Genomic DNA, 20,336 nt, shown 5'->3' on the forward strand with positions numbered 1-20,336 from the left:
GTCTGGAGGAAAGCAGACTGAAGAAGGTTTTCCTCTACGATTTTGTCTGTGCATAGCTCCATCCCGTTGCTTTTTAATTCCCTGAATGATGCAGGCACCACTATGCTTGAAAATATGGAGAGTGGTACTCAGTAATGTGTTGTAATTGGTTTAGCCCCAAACATAACACTTTGTATTCAGGACTTTTTTTTGCTCTATCACATTGGAGCCTTGATGAGGATGCATGTTTTGGAATATTTTTATTCTGTACAAGCTTCCTTCTTTTTTTTTTCCAGGAAAACCTCCCTTGTCTTTGAGGTGTTTGTCTTTGAAATTTACGTTTGAAATCTGTGTTTGAAATGTACTGCTCAACTGAGGGACCTTAAAGATAATTATGTGTGTGTGTGGTACAGAGATGAAGTAGTCATTCAAAAAGCATGTTTAACACTATTATTGCACAGTGAGTGAGTACGGTACATATCATGACTTATTTAGCACATTTTTACTCCTGAACGTAATTTAGGCTTACCACAACAAATGAGTTGAAAACTTATTGACTTAAGACATTTCAGCTTTTCACTTTTAGTAAATTGGTGCAAATTTTGAAAAACATTCCACTTTGACATTATGGGGTATTAATGCGAAGGCCAGTGTCAAAACAATCCCATATGAATCCATTCAGGCTGTAACACAACAAAATGTAGGAAAAGTCAATGTCTGTGAATACTTTGGTAAAGGCACTGAAAGCCATATAGCAGACCTTCTATCCAAAGCAATTTACAGTCTTTGATGCATTTACGCAGGGCTCCTCTGTAAAAGACCATAGTCTCTGTATGACATCCCTGTAAAAATAAAGCTGAAATAAAAATAATTGTGCATACATTTAATGCATGGGTAGTCTCAGCAGTAATCGAACCCTCAAACATAGCTGTTGCAGGCGCCATTGCATACCGACCATGTTGATGTTCACTCCCAATAAATTTATCCTGACTGTTGGAATTGTAGAATACCTTATTTCAGTATCTGAACAGGTTAACAAAAATACAACACAACAAAATAATCAGATTAGTGTGGAATGAAGATAAGCCAAGTAGAAAATCCATAATTTGTTCTAGCAGCAAACAGTTAATTCAGCCTCATTTACTGCCTAATGAAGGAATTACACCGAATAAAATGCTGCATTTAAAAAAAGGACTGTCATGGCTACATACGATGTTGTATTAACTTTATAGATCACTGGAGTCTGTTGGAGTCAATGTAACATTTTCATTTGATTGTATTTGATTGTATTATTTATCCCTGTGAGACCAGGCAATGTCATTATAACACCATTATTATTACAGGAGTTTACATTTGTCAGCTCTGCAGAGAGAAGTGTTTCTCTTAGTAGGCTAATATATATTTCAGCTCTGTAGAAGATCTAGTATCTGTGGCGATTTTAGCATGTAAATGATGGGGCAAACTCAAAAAAAATATGTTGATGCATGCCGGCACTACACTAAACAATACATGAATTGTACTTTAATGGTGACAAATGGTACCCACAATTTGTAAGGGCCTACATAAAGCTGTCCCAATAGCAGAGCTTTCTTTTCAGCACCATGGAGTGAATCCTTACCACTGCTACACCTGGCTATTAGCAGAGCCTTGACTGGCAGCAAACAGTTAATTCAGCCTCATTTACTGCCTTTTTAAAAACATGGCTGACTTGCGCTGAGCTAGGCTGAAACACCTGCATTTTGGAGCTGCCCTTACTCAAGAAAGCAAAGAAGAGACCATGTTTGTATGTGGCTTTATTAACTCAATTATTATTATTTTTTACATTGTTTTCAAACTGATATGTGACACGTATTAATGCCAAATTAACATGCTAACAAGCTCTGCCCCACCTGCCCTAAAATGACAGGTCTCCACACGGTCTAGTATACAAAATAAAGTACAACTACATTTATGTCTATTATTCTTGGACATTCAGAATGATCTCTTACAACAATCATCTCTATCAATTTATTTTTTAACAGGACTTGGATTCAGAAAACAATACTGTAGTGGCTCAATGCCACTAACTGGCATAATGACTAATCTGTGAAATAACTGGAAGGAAGGAGTGCGTGCGTGCGTGAGTCCTACTTTCACCAGTAGGCTAAACCAAAGAAAATGTCAGTAAACATCAATATCAAAGCGGCTACTGGGGTGGGATCATATCAACATTTTAGTCCCGACAAAACACATAATCCATATAAATCGTCCAGATTGTATCCTCGTTTGGATCATTGTAGGCGCACGTGCTTGTGGAGCTACAAGCCACCATGTGAAAGCCAACCGCCGTCAGCTTGTCAAACGCCTGCTCAAGGAAATTGAATTTCAGGTAGTAGCGGGACGTGTATCTCTTCGGTGGCCGATCGGGGTCTCTGCTCTCATTCAAAGTGTCCGAGAACACCTCTTTGGCAAGGACCCTATGCCGCACTGGAGCGCACCCTCCTCGGTCTCGCTCTGGCAAATATCATCACTTTATTAGTTATCCTTGCTCATCCTGGGGCTGATGCGCGTGGACCTGTCCACAACTGGAAGAACTCAGCCTCTCTGCAGCCGGCTTTGCTCGGGGAAATAATCGTGCAGTATCAGGTTGAGGTCCCGTAGGTAGTCTAAAATATAACGAAACAAGAGTCCGTCCCCTGTCCAAGAAGTAGCGCCGTTTGTTGTCGCGCGCCAGGTCCTTTGGAGTCTTCTTGCTGAACGAGGAGCGAGTCTGGGACAGCGACCAAAGTCATGTGCCGTGTCACATACACCTGTCCCCCTACATTCAGTTCAATTACCTCCGAGAAAGGGCACTCAGACTCGGCGCCAAAGAACCCACGCTCTGTGTCGGTGTCAGCCAGTGACATTTTCACTCGCAGCCCTGGGTCTCTGTTAACCAACTGGAATCATGTAATAATGAGAGTGAACGTCTAGCAGTTTGTTTATGTAGTGCTGTGCTTGTCGTTGTGGGAGGAGAGAGTAGACAGCTGATTTGAGTGATGACTGTTAACCCTTTCTAAAAGGATGATAGAAAAGACTTAGGGGAGACCGGTTGTTAGAAGGCTTTTTGAGTATACACTTAATGGAATTCATAAAGTAAACAGTTACTCAATAGCGTTCATTATTAGTTGTACATAGAATGCATAAAAATTGACTGAATTGAAACTCAGAGAATTCAGATGCTCTTGTTCTTTTACAAGACTAAAGGTGACATTTGTGTTTACCTCTACTGTGACTACACATTCACTTACATTTTTTTCAGACACACATTACATACAACTCTCCTCCATTCCTCTATGCACCTCAGATCGCCAGTGCCCTGCCCTCTCTCTTTATGGCCATGTCCCCCTACTACGTCTTTATGAGTATGAGTAGACCCTGTATCTGTCTGCAGTTTTGCCAAAAATACATGCTCTATCTAGTGGTACTCTTACAGATTACAGGTGATTTGTGTGTTTAGCTATGTTTAGCTAATGTTCTCTTTCAATACTTTTTTTTTTTTTTTGTAAATTTTTTATAACACACGTTCTTTCCTGTACTTGAATACTTATTAAATTTAAAAAAAATTATAATAAGTTTTCATTTGTTTATTAGCGTCTCATTTCAACTTTATAACCTTATTTCCTCCCTAAACCTTTGCAGATCTAAGACAAAATTAAAGTAAAAACCTATTTTCTTCCTATTTAGTGTTTTTCCACCTGCATTTTGTTGTCAGACCAGAAAGAAAACTGAAAACTAGAAAACTGTACTATTTGTATCAGTATGTCGTATGACCTTAATCGGAGCTCCTGCTCACCTGATGTACCATGCCAGCTGTGTATAAAACTGATTTAATGAGAGAGGGAAGGATGTGGTTAGTCACTTAATATAACTCCATATATATTATTAAAAACATTGCATTGGGAAAGCATTCAGACACCTTGACCTTTTTTGTTACATTTACAGCCTTATTCTAAAATAGATTAAAATGGCGGGGGGAGGGTCATCATACATCTACACACAATACCCCATAATGACCAAAAAAACTGGTTTTTAGAAAGCTAATTAAAAATAATAACATGAAATAATAATATGAAATATCACATTTACATAAGTATTCAGACTCTTTACTCAGTACTTTTTGAAGCACCTTTGGCAGCGATTACAGCCTTGAGTCTTCTTGGCTATGACGCTACAAGCTTAGCACAACTGTATTTGGGGAGTTTCTCCCATTCTTCTCTGCAGATCCTCTCAAGCTCTGTCAGGTTGGATGGGGAGCATTGCTGCACAGCTATTTTCAGGTCTCTCCAGAGATGTTCTATCCGAAGGTTCTCCCATCTACACACAGGAACTCTGGAGCTCTGTAAGAGTGACCATCGGGTTCTTGGTCACCTCCCTGAACAAGGCCCTTCTATCCCCGATTGCTCAGTTTGGTCAGACAGCTAGTGGTTCCAAACTTCTTCCATTTAAGAATGATGGAGGTCACAGTGTTCTTGGGGGCCGTCAATGCTGATGAAATGTTTCAGTACCCTTCACCAGAGCTCAGAGGTCTCAGTACAATTCCTTCGAACCTCATGGCTTGGTTTTTTCTCTGAAAAAACTGTGGGATTGTATTTGTGCCTTTCCAAATCAAAGCAAAACATTCTAAAAACCTGTTTTAACTATGTATTTGTATTTGTATTTGTATTTATTCAATTTATTTTAGAATAACAAAATCTGGAAAAAGGGATGGGGTCTGAATACATTCCAAATGTACTGCAGGCCTAATAACATGCATAATAACATTGTTCATTGAATATTGCAATTATATTGTCTATATTATCTGTCAAATATCCTCACCCTTTTGCTGCTATAACAGCCTCCTCCACTCTTCTGTGAAGGAGGGACTTGCTTCCTTTCAGCCACAAGAGCATTCATGGCCAATCTTACTTTGCTACCTTTCAACTTTACTTTTTATGAAAAAAAAGTTAAGTGAGGGAAAACCAAAAATATAAACGTAATTAAAAAGTAAAGTGTGGATGGAAGCAATTCCCTTCTTCACAGAAGAGTGGAGGCTGTAGCACAGTTTAGAAAGAAAATTACAGACTCCTCTACTTTCCGGCTACCCAGATAGAGCACTAAATAAACTTCAGTTAGTGCTAAATACGGCTGCTAGAATCCTGACTAGAACCAAAAAATTGGATCATATTAGTCCAGTGCTAGCCTCCCTACACTGGCTTCCTGTCAAGGCAAGGGCTGATTTCAAGGTTTTACTGCTAACCTACAAAGCATTACATGGGCTTGCTCCTACCTATGTCTCTCTGATTTGGTCCTGCCGTACATACCTACACGTACGCTACGGTCACAAGACGCACGCCTCTTAATTGTCCCTAGAATTTCAAAGCAAACAGCTGGAGGCAGGGCTTTCTCCTATAGAGCTCAATTTTTATGGAATGGTCTGCCTACCTATGTGAGAGATGCAAACTCGGTCTCAACCTTTAAGTCTTATCTCTTAAGCCATATGATTAAGTGTAGTCTGGCCCAGGAGTGTGAAGATGAAAGGAAAGGCTCTGGAGCAACGAACCGCCCTTGCTGTCTCTGCCTGTCCGGTTCCCCTCTTTCCACTGGGATTCTCTGCCTCATAACTCTGATTCATAACTCCAGAGAACGCATTTCCACTGCTCCAGAGTCCCATGACAGCGAGCTTTACACCACACCAGCTGACGCTTGACATTGCGCATGGTGATTTTAGGCTTGCTATTCAGCCATGGAAACCCATTTCATGACGGACAGTTGTTGTGCTAGTGTTGCTTCCAGAGGCAGTTTGGAACTTGATAGGGAGTGTTGCAACCGAGGATAGATTATTTTTTATCTACTAAGCGCTTCAGCACTCAACGGTCCCATTCTTTGAGCGTGTGTAGCCTGGAGGCGAAATAAATGCACACCTGTTTTAGACAAGGTGCAGAACACTTGAAAAAGAAAAGGAGAGGAGCACACTAACATCACTAGTTTATATAGTGTCAAAGGGCACACATTTATCAAGCAAGATATTGAGCCCTGCTCATGTTGTAACGTCAGTCTGCTTCCAACTCACACCCTCAAACACGTAGATCCCCCTGAACGCAGCTCCCTTCCAGCCCACTTTCCAGCTCACACTCTCAAACACCTAGATCCCCTGAACGCAGCTCACTCTCCAGATCCCAATCACCTGAATTCCAATCACCTGTTCACACACCTGTATGTCATTATCAGTTTTTTGCACCCCACCAATGTGAGGTATTTTTGGTTTTGTGACGCACGTCTTTCTGAGCTCTGTTTTTCCCGTGATTTAATCCTCCCGTGTATGATCGTTTTTGCCTGCCTCACTGTCACGACTTCTGCCATAGTCGATGCCTCTCCTTGTTCGGGCAGTGTTCTGGGCGGTCGACGTATTTGTCTTGTCTTGTTTTCCCACACACCTGGTTCTCAAGTCCCTCATTATGTGTTGTGTATTTAACCCTCTGTTTGTGTGGTATTGTTTATTCTGTTTCATGTTACGCGCACGTTAGTCTGTTGTGCTGGGTTATGTTAACCCGTATTGTTATTTCGTGTTCACTTTGCCGTGTGTTTTTGGTTGGCTACCCAATTATCTCTTCTCCTGGTCCTGACTCCCTGACAGCCATTTATTTACGCATACCTGACACTCACTAACGACACCTTTTGCCTATTTAGCGGATAGCCGATTGCCTGTTATCTACCTATTGCCTGATCTCCCAGACTACGTCACTAGCCTTTTCCCTGCCTGTACTGTTGCCCTTTTGGACCCCTCTGTATTACTTTCTGCTTGTCCCTGGACCCTACCTGCCTCTTCCTGTGGTCCTTTGCAATAAGACAACTTTTGCGCCCTGCGCTTGAAACCAGCTCTCTGTCTCCAATCATGTTCATTACACATGACTCCCCTACTTCCCAATTTCAGAACACTATCTTTACTGTCCTAGATGAGTATTTAAGTTCTGGTCAAATCACCAACATAACTTTTGGGCTATTCAACATACAAAACATTTCACTTTCTATACTTTGCAGAAATGCACAAGAATGTTACAAAACCTCCAGGACACCCTATTGTAGTGGGCATTGATGCAGTCGGCCCCTTTATCGAATTTATTGACTTTTTTATTAGACCATTCCCTGCTTTGTAAAGGACACCAGCAGGATGATCTCTATTATAGTTTCTCTTGATCCTCTCCCTGATAATACATTTACTTTTGAAGTTGAGTCATTATAAACAAATATTCCACATGAGGGCGGTATTGAAGCCATGGAACATTTTCTTCTGCAATGTGCCTCAAATGAACCTATTGCATGCATTATATACTATTTGTTGAAATAGGACTTACACACAACTACTTCATGTTTCTAAATTATTTCTTTATTCAGACGAAGGGTATTGCTATGGGATCCCCCATGGCTCCTAACTATGCCAATGTGTACGTGGGTTACATGGAGAAACAGTCCATTTTCAATCCTCTCAAAAATGTTTTCTGTCTTGACATTATTATTTGGAAACGGTACATTGATGATATTTTTGTTCTATGGAGGAGTGATGCAAAACAGCTGCAGGCATTCCATGCTTTTCTTAACTCTTGTTCTGAGCACCTGAGATTTACTTGCGCTTCTACCAGATGGACACTACAAGTACAATGGCACTTACAAATGCAGATCCTTCAAACACCCCCAAACAGGGAAACAGATCCCAATCAAAGGTGTTATTAGGTGCTCCACCATAAGACGGTTATTTATCTTATAACTTGTCCTTGTGGGAAAAATGACCTGGGTGAAACAAAGCACAAATAAAAAATAAGAATATCTGTGCATCGTTGCACCAAGGTGTAAAAACTCGACTTACCTAGTTGCGGCCCACTTGCCAGTTGCAAACCACTCAATTTCGTCCCTATGTTATATCGGCATTGAACATGTCACCCTCTCTTATATTTTTTTATTTCACCTTTATTTAAATAGATAATAATGCCAGTTGCGAACAAGTTCTCATTTACAATTGCGACCTGGCCAAGATAAAGCAAGCAGTGCAACACAGAGTTACACATGAGATAAATGTACAGTCAATTACACAATAGAAAAAAACTGTATACAGTGTGTGCAAATAAAGTAAGGAGGTAAGGCAATAAATAGGCCATAGTGACGAAGTAATTACAATTTAGCAATAACACTGGAGTGATAGATGTGCAGATGAGGATGTGCAAGTAGAAATACTGGTGTGAAGAAAAACAGAAAAACAAAAACAAATATGGAATGAGGTAGGTAGTTGGTTGGATGGGCTATTTACAGATGGGCTGTGTACAGCGATCGGTAAGCTGCTCTGACAGCTGATGCTTAAAGTAGTATACTTAATACTTAAAGTATTGCATTGCCCAGAATGGGGAACAGAAAGTTGCTGTTGAAGCTGACCACTTTCCTTCTCCTTACCAAGACACCCAATCAGTTGCTTCTACCACCGTCCAAACACTCACATCTTTCCATTGCTTTCCAGAAGCTTTTGATAAGCTACATTAGGGAACAGGGACATTACCAAGAAAATAATCAATCACACATTGATTGGCTAAAAAGACATACTTGAAGAACTGAGGGCTTGGGCTCAAAGATTGACATTGGACCCATTAAAGGAGCTGCACCAGTTGTGGTCATTCCAAAAAGCACCCACAGCTCACCCTCTTAGCTAATATTCCCATTAATAGTGCATTCGTTGAAATAGGTGCTTTGATTCCTTGTCCAATTCACCCTGTAACACACCAATTTATCCCTGTGGCTGAAGAGTAACATGAGTGGTTCTCGTTTACGTTTCTTGGTAATTGACTTGGATGGTGATGCCAACATTCTGTTGACAATGTCCCATGTTACTCTGAAACGATGTAAAATCCTTAACCCTGCAAATCTACTCCCCATTAGAAAATCCAGATTTTGAGTATTTTGTAGATGGGTCTGCTCCACGTAATGATAAAGTGGAGCCTTTAATTGGTTATGCTGTTGTGACTATTTTGGAGATGGTGGAGAGTGCAAGGCTCCCGTCCCAATTTTTCAGCTCAATCAGCCGACTGATTTGGTTTGACTCGAGCCTGTATTTTGGCTAAAGATAGCTCTGTTAACATATACACAACAGTAGATATGAATTTGGTGTAGTGCATGATTTTGGAACATGGTGGAAGAAAGAATAGAGGGTTTTTGACCTCTGGGAAAACAAATGCTCAACGTTAAGCTTGTGTCCTCTCTGTTGGAGGCTGTTCAACTCCCCTTGTCAATCTGGGTGATAAAGTGTCAGGCCCATAGTCCCTGTAAAAGAGAACATTTCTGGGGAATGCAAAGGCTGAATGTGCAGCTAAATTGGCTGTGTTGTCTTCCGTTTCCCCCTCCTTACAGATGGGAGTTGTTCCAGATCCCACCAACTTTTTCTCTGTTGATGATATCAGTGCTTTACAGGCCACAGCTGAAGCTTCAGAGGAATTCAAGTGGGCTGGGTGCTGTCATAAGGACACCTCGGGTGTATGGCTTGATGCCCCGTTGTACATTCCATTTCCTCGTAAAATTATCACATTGTCACATAGTCATAATCTTGTAAATAAATAATGGTGTAGGGGTAGGGGTTACTGTGTTTCCAGACATTTTGTGCAAGACATTTTTGATTTGTATGAATAACAATTTTGAATGCGGCATTTCAATATCCCCAGTGTCCCATCCAAGGACCTTTTAACTTCGGGATCGGTGTCCCATCGACGGGACGGTTCAGCTAATGTAGGCTAATGCGATTAGCATGAGGTTGTAAGTAACAAGAACATTTCCCAGGACATAGACATCTCATTCCATTGTTTTTCTACAGACAGTGGAATTCTCCGGTTGGAACATTATTGAAGATTTATGATAAAAACATCTTAAAGATTGATTCTGATATTGGCAGAAAGCTTCAATTCTTGTTAACTTCTTGGTGACAGGGGGGCAGTATTGAGTAGCTTGGATGAATAAGGTAAACTGCCTGCTACTCTGTCCTAGATGGTATTGGATAGAAAACACTCTGTTTGAATGATGTCTGTGAGTATAACAAAACTCAAGCAAAAACCTGAGAAAAATCCAACCAGGAAGTGGGAAATCTGAGGTTTGTAGTTTTTCAACTCTTTGCCATTCCAATATACAGTGTAAATGGGGTCATATTGCACTTCCTAAGGCTAGATGCCAACAGTCTTTAGAACTTTGTTTGAGGCTTCTACTATGAAGGGGAGAGAATGAGAGGGGATTTAGGCCAGGTGACTGGCAGAGTGCCACAAGCTAGTGGCGCGCGGTCACGAGAGTGTTAGCTCTCATTCCATTGTTTTTCTACAGACAGTGGAATTCTCCGGTTGGAACATTATTGAAGATTTATGATAAAAACATCTTAAAGATTGATTCTATACTTAGTTTGACAGGTTTCTACGACCTGTAATAAAACTTTTTAAACTTCTCGTTCCACGTTCGGCTGGACCTGAATGCGTGTTTGGATTTGTTTTGTTTAACGCCCTAAAAAAAGAAGCTATTTGGACGTAAATTATGGACTTTATCGTACAAAACAAACATTTATTGTGGAACTATATTTCCTGGCAGTGCATTCTGCTGATGATCATCAAAGGTAAGTGAATATTTATAATGCTATTTCTGAGTTTTACTGACTCCACAACATGGCAGGTATCATCTGTATGGCTTGTTTTTGTGTCTGAGCGCTACACTCAGATTATTGCATGGTGAGCTTTTTTGAAATGTGAAACCGTGGTTGCATTAACCTCTTGAAACTCTGGGGGCAGTATTTCATTTTTGGATAAAAAACGTTCCCGTTTTAAACAGGATATTTTTTCACAACAAGATGCTCGACTATGCATATAATTGACAGCTTTGGATAGAAAGCACTAACGTTTTCAAAACTGCAAAGATATTGTCTGTGAGTGCAACAGAACTGATTTCTCAGCCAACCGTGAAGAACAAACGGAGCTATTTCGCCTACAAAAAATAATATTTTGGGAAAAAAGGACTATTTGCTATCTGGGAGTCTCGTGAGGGAAAACATCCAAAGTTCTTCAAAGGTAAATGATTTAATTTGATTGCTTTTTCTTATTTTCGTGAAAATTTTGCCTGCTGCTAGCAGGGCATAATGCTATGCTAGGCCATGATAAACTTACACAAATGCTTGTCTAGCGTTGGCTGTAAAGCATATTTTGAAAATCTGAGATGACAGTGTGATTAACAAAAGGCTAAGCTGTGTCTCAATATATTTAATTTGTGATTTTCATGAATAGGAATATTTACTAGGGATATTTATGTCCGCTGCGTTATGCTAATTCGTTTCAGGCATTGATTACGCACCCGGATCCGGGAAGGGTAGTATCAAGAGGTTTAGGAGAAGTATATCTTTAATTATGTGTATAACACTTGTATCTTTTATCAAAGTTTATGATGAGTATTTCTGTAATTTGATGTGGCTCTGCAAATTCGCCGGATGTTTTCGAGGCACAACATTACTGAACATAACGTGCCAATGTAAACTGAGATTTTTGGATATAAATATGAACTTTATCGAAAACATACATTTATTGTGTAACATGAAATCCTATGAGTGCCATCTGAGGAAGATCATCAAAGGTTAGCGATTCATATTCTCTCTATTTCTGCTTTTTGGGACTCCTCTCTTTGGCCCTAAAATGGCTGTATTTTTTTTGTGACTAGTCCTAACATAATCATAATCGTGCTTTCGCTGTAAAGCCTTTTTTGAAATTGTAGGGTAGATTAATGATAGGTAGATTAACAAGAAGTTAAGCTTTCATTTGGTGTATTGCACTTGTGAATGTTGAATTTGTTGAATGTTGAAAGTTTGAATTTCGCGCTCTGCCTTTTCAGCAGATGTTGTCGAGGGGTTCCACTAGCCTTAAGAAGTTTTAAGACACGATCTGATGTCACCTTCCATGATAACCTCAAAAAGAACAAATCATAACAGTTTAGTTCATTTCATATCTGTCTCAGGAAATCCAGACAAATTTAGACACCTTTTCTTAATAAAATTAATCTCTACGACAAATTTCAAAAAAGCTTAACATGCTGACCAGACCGGACACGTCGCGTGATATTCAATAATTTCACCCACACTGCTCGAGCGCGCCAACGAGTGTCTGCGACGCCAAGGGCTAAAACAGAAGTCGTTCCTATTTCTGACGCAGATCGGCTGAAAGTCATCTCCTCATTGGTTTATAGAAGCAGGTACCCACGTGCCATCTCCTCATTGGTTATACCCACGTGGGTGACTGAAAGACGAACTTTGTTGCCTGTTGTCGTGGTAATACAATGAAAGTTTAGATGCGATCACAATATAAATTCAAAGATGAAAAAGCCTGGAAGGAGGATAGATGACAAGAAAGGATTTGGTTGGCCCTTTTATGTGTGGATTAATTGTCGTAGTAGAGGTCCTTGTGCATTTCAGGTAAAATAACAACTCAATGTTTATTTACCAGGACAAATGAGCTAGCAACAGCAAGCTAGCTAAATAGGACACATTAACGTTAGCTAGCAAGTGCAAGCTAGCTAGCTAAATTGCCATACATGTTTAATGCTTTTCGACCTCCCCAAATGAATGTCTTTGGTTCAGAGTTTTTTGATATTTCAACCCGCATGTCGTGATCGCGTTTGGTGTGGGGGGGCAAAATATATTTCTGCACGATAGTGCACAGGCACAACCGGTTTGGATTTCGAGGTTACATGTTGTTAGTGCTAAAACCATTTTCGAAATTAGTCCTTACTCCCTTATTCTACTGGCGACCTATCGGAAGTGTTACCAGATCATGAAGCACCCTAAAACCCTTGCAGAATTCCACACTCCATTATCCAATCTGGTAAAATTTGTATCGAAATAAAAACACAAAATGAAATCAGCAATACATTTTTCACAATCCATTTGAAGTAACTGTCATCCCGCAATAGCATATATTTTCCTTTCTATATACAGATTGAACACAGTACGTTTATTCCAAAAAAACAACAACAACATGTTAGATAAAAAATAAAAAAATTTGAATAACTAATCAACTTAGAATTACAACTCTTTATATCTCCCTACGGAAATAATAAAGTAATGGTACGATTTGGATAGAGAATGGTGTTTCTCATACATTTTATAATTAAATCCCCCTGTTCCGATCATCTCTAGTGAGGTTGATCATTCCTCACGAGAAATTCTAGGATACAGGGCATTCGACACCATTAAAATATTTCCTCTCCCTTTTCTTTCAAAGTCCTTCAGAAACCATTTAAATACCTTTCAAAACATTTCCATCCTTCTGCATTCCCAATTTAACTGAATTGAAAAGACCCCATCCAAATAAATCTCACAGTATCAACACACTACTGACGCACATTTGTAACCAGTAAATGGTGTGTGCAGGGCTCATTATCTGGAACTCGTTTATGGCCTAATCCAGATACGTTTATACCTCAAATTTCAGAATATCACTAACTGCTCTCCCCCTAAATCTCTGGGGACCTTCCAAAGCAAAATAATGAAACCCCCTCCTTCGTTAAAGAGAGTGTACATTCCGTTAGCATTCACTATGCAACATTTTAATCAGCAATCCAAAACTATTAATTATAAACCAAACCTGTTATTTGTAAATCCACTGTCCTTTATTTAGCAGAGACACGGCAACATTATCTCTACAACGAGTCTAACACTGGTCTCCTTACCCCATGATTCTCCATAACCAACACACCACTTACAAAAATAAAAAGTTATTTTTAGGTTTGGTAACCTCTATACTAATTCCTCGTGACCCCTCTCCACCCTTTCGACCATTCTGGAATTCTATTTCAGAATAAGACGACAAAAGCGTAAATCTATTTAAAAATAAAACCACGTAAAATGTGGCTTTCTGAGTTTGCAAGGAGTGTTTGGCCATCTTATTTAAACATGTTACCTTTAGAATCCATTCCCCTGGCATTTTGCCTAGATCCTTCAACCCAAAATACGTTTTCCTGTGGCAAATTTAGCCAATTTCTCATTTCTCATCAATATCTGCAATATTTAATCCCTGGCCTCTACTAAAAGTTAGGTAAAACGGGATCTCATACGTTTTCCATCACAAAGAAACAGTAATCTCTATGAGGCAATACACAGCTAGGTGAAAGTTTCATTTTTACTGATCTCAAAACGATTAGTTGTTACTCTTTTGCACGTCTGCGAGGTGAGCTGAGTTATAATCCACTTCTTCTTGAATTAAATCTACCACCCCCGCAATTATCTTTTTGATCACAGGGTTCAACTTGCCATCAAAACAGAAGTGCAAATTCTATCAATTACACTCCTGTTCCCAGTCTTTCTGTGGTAGTATACCTGTACTCATTCCGGGTTTATCATGATGCATTTTTTGTTGATAGAATGCTGACATCAACACGCTGGTATATTGAGCTTTTGATTCTGATTTTATGTCTCTATGCCAAGTCATAATTGCCTCCCTGAATTCTTTATTTGATTTAAATTCCCCGCCAGCAGGAAACTGTTGTCCAATTTGATCTAATTTGCTCAATACACACAACGACAAGGTTCCAGTTTAACAAAGTTTACTATACCATACACTACAAGGTAGCCATTACACTCAACAAGACTCTCTGCGCAGGTGCACTCTTGACTGAGCGATAGCCCCATAATAACAGAAATATAGGGATACTTAAAACATGAACTTAACAAATATTACCCATATTCCAGCCGAATTGGTAGAGTACTTTATAGTACTAGCAGGAACCAACCTACTAGGATTTACCATTTACTTTATAGTACTAGCAGGAACCAACCTACTAGGAATTTACCATTTACTTTATAGTACTAGCAGTAACCAACCTACTAGGAATTTACCATTTACTTTATAGTACTAGCAGGAACCAACCTACTAGGGATTTACCCTCTAAGACTTACCCTACAGGTCACAGCCTGTACGAGATTACCTTCCGGGATTTACCATCTACCATAAAGCTACGACCGGTCATTATACAAAGGGCCAATCAAATTAAACGCCTACGATTCTCATCTCCCCAAGATGTCAAAAGGAGTGGAAACAGATATAGAAACTTGCTTACCTTATTTTTTGCCAGATCTGCTCCACTGATTTGGACTCTTTGGTTTGACTACAAATCGTGGTAAACCCTGCTCGCAGCACCATCTGTTAATCCAACAACTGTGTCAGATTTGAAAAAAACTACGGAAAAAGCAAACCATGCAATAATCTGAGTACAGCGTTCAGACAACAAAGCAGCCAAAAAGACATCCGCCATATTGTGTCGTCAACATTAGTCAGAAATAGCATTATAAATATTCACTTACCTTTGATGATCTTCATCAGAACGCACTCCCAGGAATCCCAATTCCACGATAAATGTTTGATTTGTTTATTTATGTCTAAATAGCTTCTTTTGTTAGCGCGTTTTGTAAACAAATCCAAACACGCGTTTGGATCCAGCCGAACGTCGGACGAAAAGTTCAAAGTTATATTACAGCCCGTAGAAACTTGTCAAACTAATTATAGAATAAATCTTTAGGATGTTTTTATCATAAATGTTCAATAATTTTCCAACCGGAGAATTCCTATGTCTGTAGAAAAGCAATGGACCGAGAGCTTAACTCTCTCGTAACCGCACCTCAGAGCCTGTGTCACTCTGCCAGAGTGCCAGGCTCAATCCCCTCTCATTCTCTCCCACTTCACAGTGGAAGCCTGAAACCACATTCTAAAGGCTGTTGACATCTAGTGGAAGCCTTAGGAAGTGCAATATGACCCCATTTACACTGTATATTGGAATGGCAAAGAGTTGAAAAACTACAAACCTCAGATTTCCCACTTCCTGGTTGGATTTTTCTCAGGTTTTCGCCTGCCATATGAGATCTGTTATACTCACAGACATCATTCAAACAGTTTTAGAAACTTCAGAGTGTTTTCTATCCAATACTACTAATAATATGCATATATTAGCATCTTGGACAGAGTAGCAGGCAGTTTACTCTGGGCACCTTATTCATCCAAGCTACTCAATACTGCCCCCCTGTCACCAAGAAGTTAATTTGCATAATTTAGTGCAATTAAATTGGTGCGTGTATTTTTGTTAGTCGTCATGCATATTTGGATTCAATGCACTATTGAGTCTTCACATATGACACAATGGTGTCATGTGATTAATGCCTTTGTCCATTAATTTATACAGTGCCTTGCGAAAGTATTCAGCCCCCTTGAACTTTGCGACCTTTTGCCACATTTCAGGCTTCAAACATAAAGATATAAAACTGTATTTTTTTGTGAAGAATCAACAACAAGGGGGACACAATCATGAAGTGGAACGACATTTATTGGATATTTCAAACTTTTTTAACAAATCAAAAACTGAAAAATTGGGCGTGCAAAATTATTCAGCCCCCTTAAGTTAATACTTTGTAGCGCCACCTTTTGCTGCGATTACAGCTGTAAGTCGCTTGGGGTATGTCTCTATCAGTTTTGCACATCGAGAGACTGAATTTTTTTCCCATTCCTCCTTGCAAAACAGCTCGAGCTCAGTGAGGTTGGATGGAGAGCATTTGTGAACAGCAGTTTTCAGTTCTTTCCACAGATTCTTGATTGGATTCAGGTCTGGACTTTGACTTGGCCATTCTAACACCTGGATATGTTTATTTTTGAACCATTCCATTGTAGATTTTGCTTTATGTTTTGGATCATTGTCTTGTTGGAAGACAAATCTCCGTCCCAGTCTCAGGTCTTTTGCAGACTCCATCAGGTTTTCTTCCAGAATGGTCCTGTATTTGGCTCCATCCATCTTCCCATCAATTTTAACCATCTTCCCTGTCCCTGCGGAAGAAAAGCAGGCCCAAACCATGATGCTGCCACCACCATGTTTGACAGTGGGGATGGTGTGTTCAGTGTGATGAGCTGTGTTGCTTTTACGCCAAACATAACGTTTTGCATTGTTGCCAAAAAGTTCAATTTTGGTTTCATCTGACCAGAGCACCTTCTTCCACATGTTTGGTGTGTCTCCCAGGTGGCTTGTGGCAAACTTTAAACAACACTTTTTATGGATATCTTTAAGAAATGGCTTTCTTCTTGCCGCTCTTCCATAAAGGCCAGATTTGTGCAATATACGACTGATTGTTGTCCTATGGACAGAGTCTCCCACCTCAGCTGTAGATCTCTGCAGTTCATCCAGAGTGATCATGGGCCTCTTGGCTGCATCTCTGATCAGTCTTCTCCTTGTATGAGCTGAAAGTTTAGAGGGACGGCCAGGTCTTGGTAGATTTGCAGTGGTCTGATACTCCTTCCATTTCAATATTATCGCTTGCACAGTGCTCCTTGGGATGTTTAAAGCTTGGGAAATCTTTTTGTATCCAAATCCGGCTTTAAACTTCTTCACAACAGTATCTCGGACCCGCCTGGTGTGTTCCTTGTTCTTCATGATGCTCTCTGCGCTTTTAACGGACCTCAGACTATCACAGTGCAGGTGCATTTATACGGAGACTTGATTACACACAGGTGGATTGTATTTATCATCATTAGTCATTTAGGTCAACATTGGATCATTCAGAGATCCTCACTGAACTTCTGGAGAGAGTTTGCTGCACTGAAAGTAAAGGGGCTGAATAATTTTGCACGCCCAATTTTTCAGTTTTTGATTTGTTAAAAAAGTTTGAAATATCCAATAAATGTCGTTCCACTTCATGATTGTGTCCCACTTGTTGTTGATTCTTCACAAAAAAATACAGTTTTATATCTTTATGTTTGAAGCCTGAAATGTGGCAAAAGGTAGCAAAGTTCAAGGGGGCCGAATACTTTCGCAAGGCACTGTACAGTCATTGGATGGAACGTTATTGTTTAAATAACTGTACTTACTGTTACAACTTATTACAAAATATTGTCATAAATATATACAGTTCATACAGGTTTTATACCTGTTTTCTGTATCAATAGACAACAAATATATATGTAAACAGACCATAGCTACCTACATCTTTGTTTTTTGGAAAGCTTTGAGTGCTATAAGATACAATATTAGTACTTGTTACTTACATTTACAACTTGTGTCAGTCCTATCATCAACTGATTTCAGCCACTATATGGCTGTGGATTGATTGTTTGAATAGAATGTTGGCATATTGTAAAAATGTATATAATTTCTTTAAAACTGGCTGGCTAGGTAAGCTAACAAACACACAGTACAGATACAATCTTCAAATTCATTATTTTTAAACAAATCTTATCACAGCACTGATGTCACTGTTACAGTTACTAGCTAGTTAGCTAATGTTATCTACGTTAACATTGCCACAGCCATACAATTAGGAATTACAATACTAGAAAAGATATGAACCTTCTTGTGATGTCATAAAGGTTTAGGTTTATGACATCATAAGAAGGTTCATGTCCTTTCATATCCTTTCTAGTATTGTAATTCCTAATTGTATGGCTGTGGCAATGCTAACGTAGATAACATTAGCTAGCTAGCTAGTAACTGTAACATTTCCTAGTCAAATGATTTGGTAGATAAAATATTTAGAATTTAACGTTTAGTTTTAGTTATCTACTTAAGTGAATGAGTAGATACTAATCTTGACAAACATTAAATGATGGTGGAAGGAAAGCTAACGTTAGCTAGCTGTTAGCATACCCATCCGCTTCCTTACCTTATGTTTACACTTGGCTGGATAGCTAATGGTAGCTGTTTGCAGTGAAAAATATAATCACTGAAAACTTCAACCCCATAATGAAAAACGTATTCGCCCGAGCCAAATAACACTTATCGGGAACCAACTCGGTGCCATCAGTTTAAGATTGAGCAAGATTTAGTTTTCTTGAAGATACAGTATGTTTGTGTGAAAAGCTATATTCCCGGTGACCTTAATTCCTTCGCGGGAGATTCAGCTTGTTCCCACCCTCCATCCCTGAAATGGCGATAGGTTATGACAGAAGCGGTGTATTGTGGGTGATACCAAATATTTTGTATAACTAACCCAAGATAGACAGACACACAGCCTGTCATTTCCAAAGGGAACAAATTACTAACAGTGGGCAGAACAAGCAAGGACGTGGACAGAGCCAAGCACGAGCTAGCATTCTTTGCATTAGGAATGCTTACTTTGAAGTGCGTGTGTGCAATAACTCAATTAGCTCTTGCACTCGTTCTAAACAACACAATTTTTAAAACTTTGGCAAAGGGTACAACACATACTCTACTTTGTTCGTAACATATTTTAGTTTTGGAAACTGAAAATTGTATTGAGAGGAAACGTTTAATCCATGAGAAAATTTGCAGAATGTTGGCCAAAATCCATCTCGCTCCATCTTCAGCCACATAGCTTCCTCTCACCACCATATTTGGCAGTGAGTGGAAACGCCAACCCGATGCTTCACATTCATACATCCAGTGAAATATTTGTCTCATTGTTCTATTTGTGGTGGTCCTGTATGAAATGGCTGGCTCCTGTGTTGAATATTTTCAAAATCATTTTTAGAATACCTACTTCGGAGGAAACATAGCATAATGCAGAGCATATCTCAAACACAGTGAAGTCTGCTTTACTACACAGCAGTATGGCATATGCAGTGCTTGACTAAAATAGGTTTTTTTTACTCATTTTGGGTGGCGATACTGTTTATATTTACATGCAGGAACTGTACAATACTTTTGAGCAAATATTTTATAAGAGGTGCAGGAACTCAAGCAGTAGAAAATGTAAGGAGCCTGTACTCAGTTCTGGTAAGCTCCTGCCCAATTAAGAAATAATAATCTGCCCAAAGTATGACAAAAATTGAGAGACATTACAATTTCATGAAATGCACAAAATTCCTTTGGCATTGAATGTCCGATGTACTGCCCTTTTCTGTGTAAAACTGTGCAGCAGTAATAGTAATAATAACTGGCAATTCATATTCTCTACATTACAGTCAACGCCAGATGTATTTGGACAGTGAAGCAAAAAATATATAATTTGTCTATATTCCAGAATTTTGGATTTGATATTTGTTTCATATTAGGCACAGTCAACCTATATTTTTGCCCAATAGGAACTGAATGGGGAATAATGTCTTGTCATTTTGGAGTCACATTTATTGTAAGATTAGATGATGGACTTGCGAATAAATTGTGAATAACGATGAAAAATAAAGTTAGAGACAAAGATCCCCCCAAAAGCTAAGATCCCCTGTTACTGGTAATAAGGAGAGATTAGCATGTTTTGTCATAGCCTCTGTAACCTTCTCACTCATCATTATTCATGATTAATTCATGATTTTTCTTAATCATGGCATTATCAGGATTTATTTAGTAGCGTTAGTGTTCAGAAACATGTTATCTACTCACTT

At 39.3% G+C, this 20,336-nt stretch overlaps 1 pseudogene; it reads right to left on the reverse strand.

Annotated features, from left to right (window-relative positions):
- Positions 1–1,759: 1,759 nt before the first annotated feature.
- LOC110519947 (BTB/POZ domain-containing protein KCTD12-like) lies at positions 1,760–3,139 on the reverse strand (annotated as a pseudogene).
- Positions 3,140–20,336: the final 17,197 nt, after the last annotated feature.

Source organism: Oncorhynchus mykiss, chromosome 3, assembly GCF_057628025.1.
Source record: "Oncorhynchus mykiss isolate SJ-2025 chromosome 3, ASM5762802v1, whole genome shotgun sequence".
NCBI lineage: Eukaryota > Metazoa > Chordata > Actinopteri > Salmoniformes > Salmonidae > Oncorhynchus > Oncorhynchus mykiss.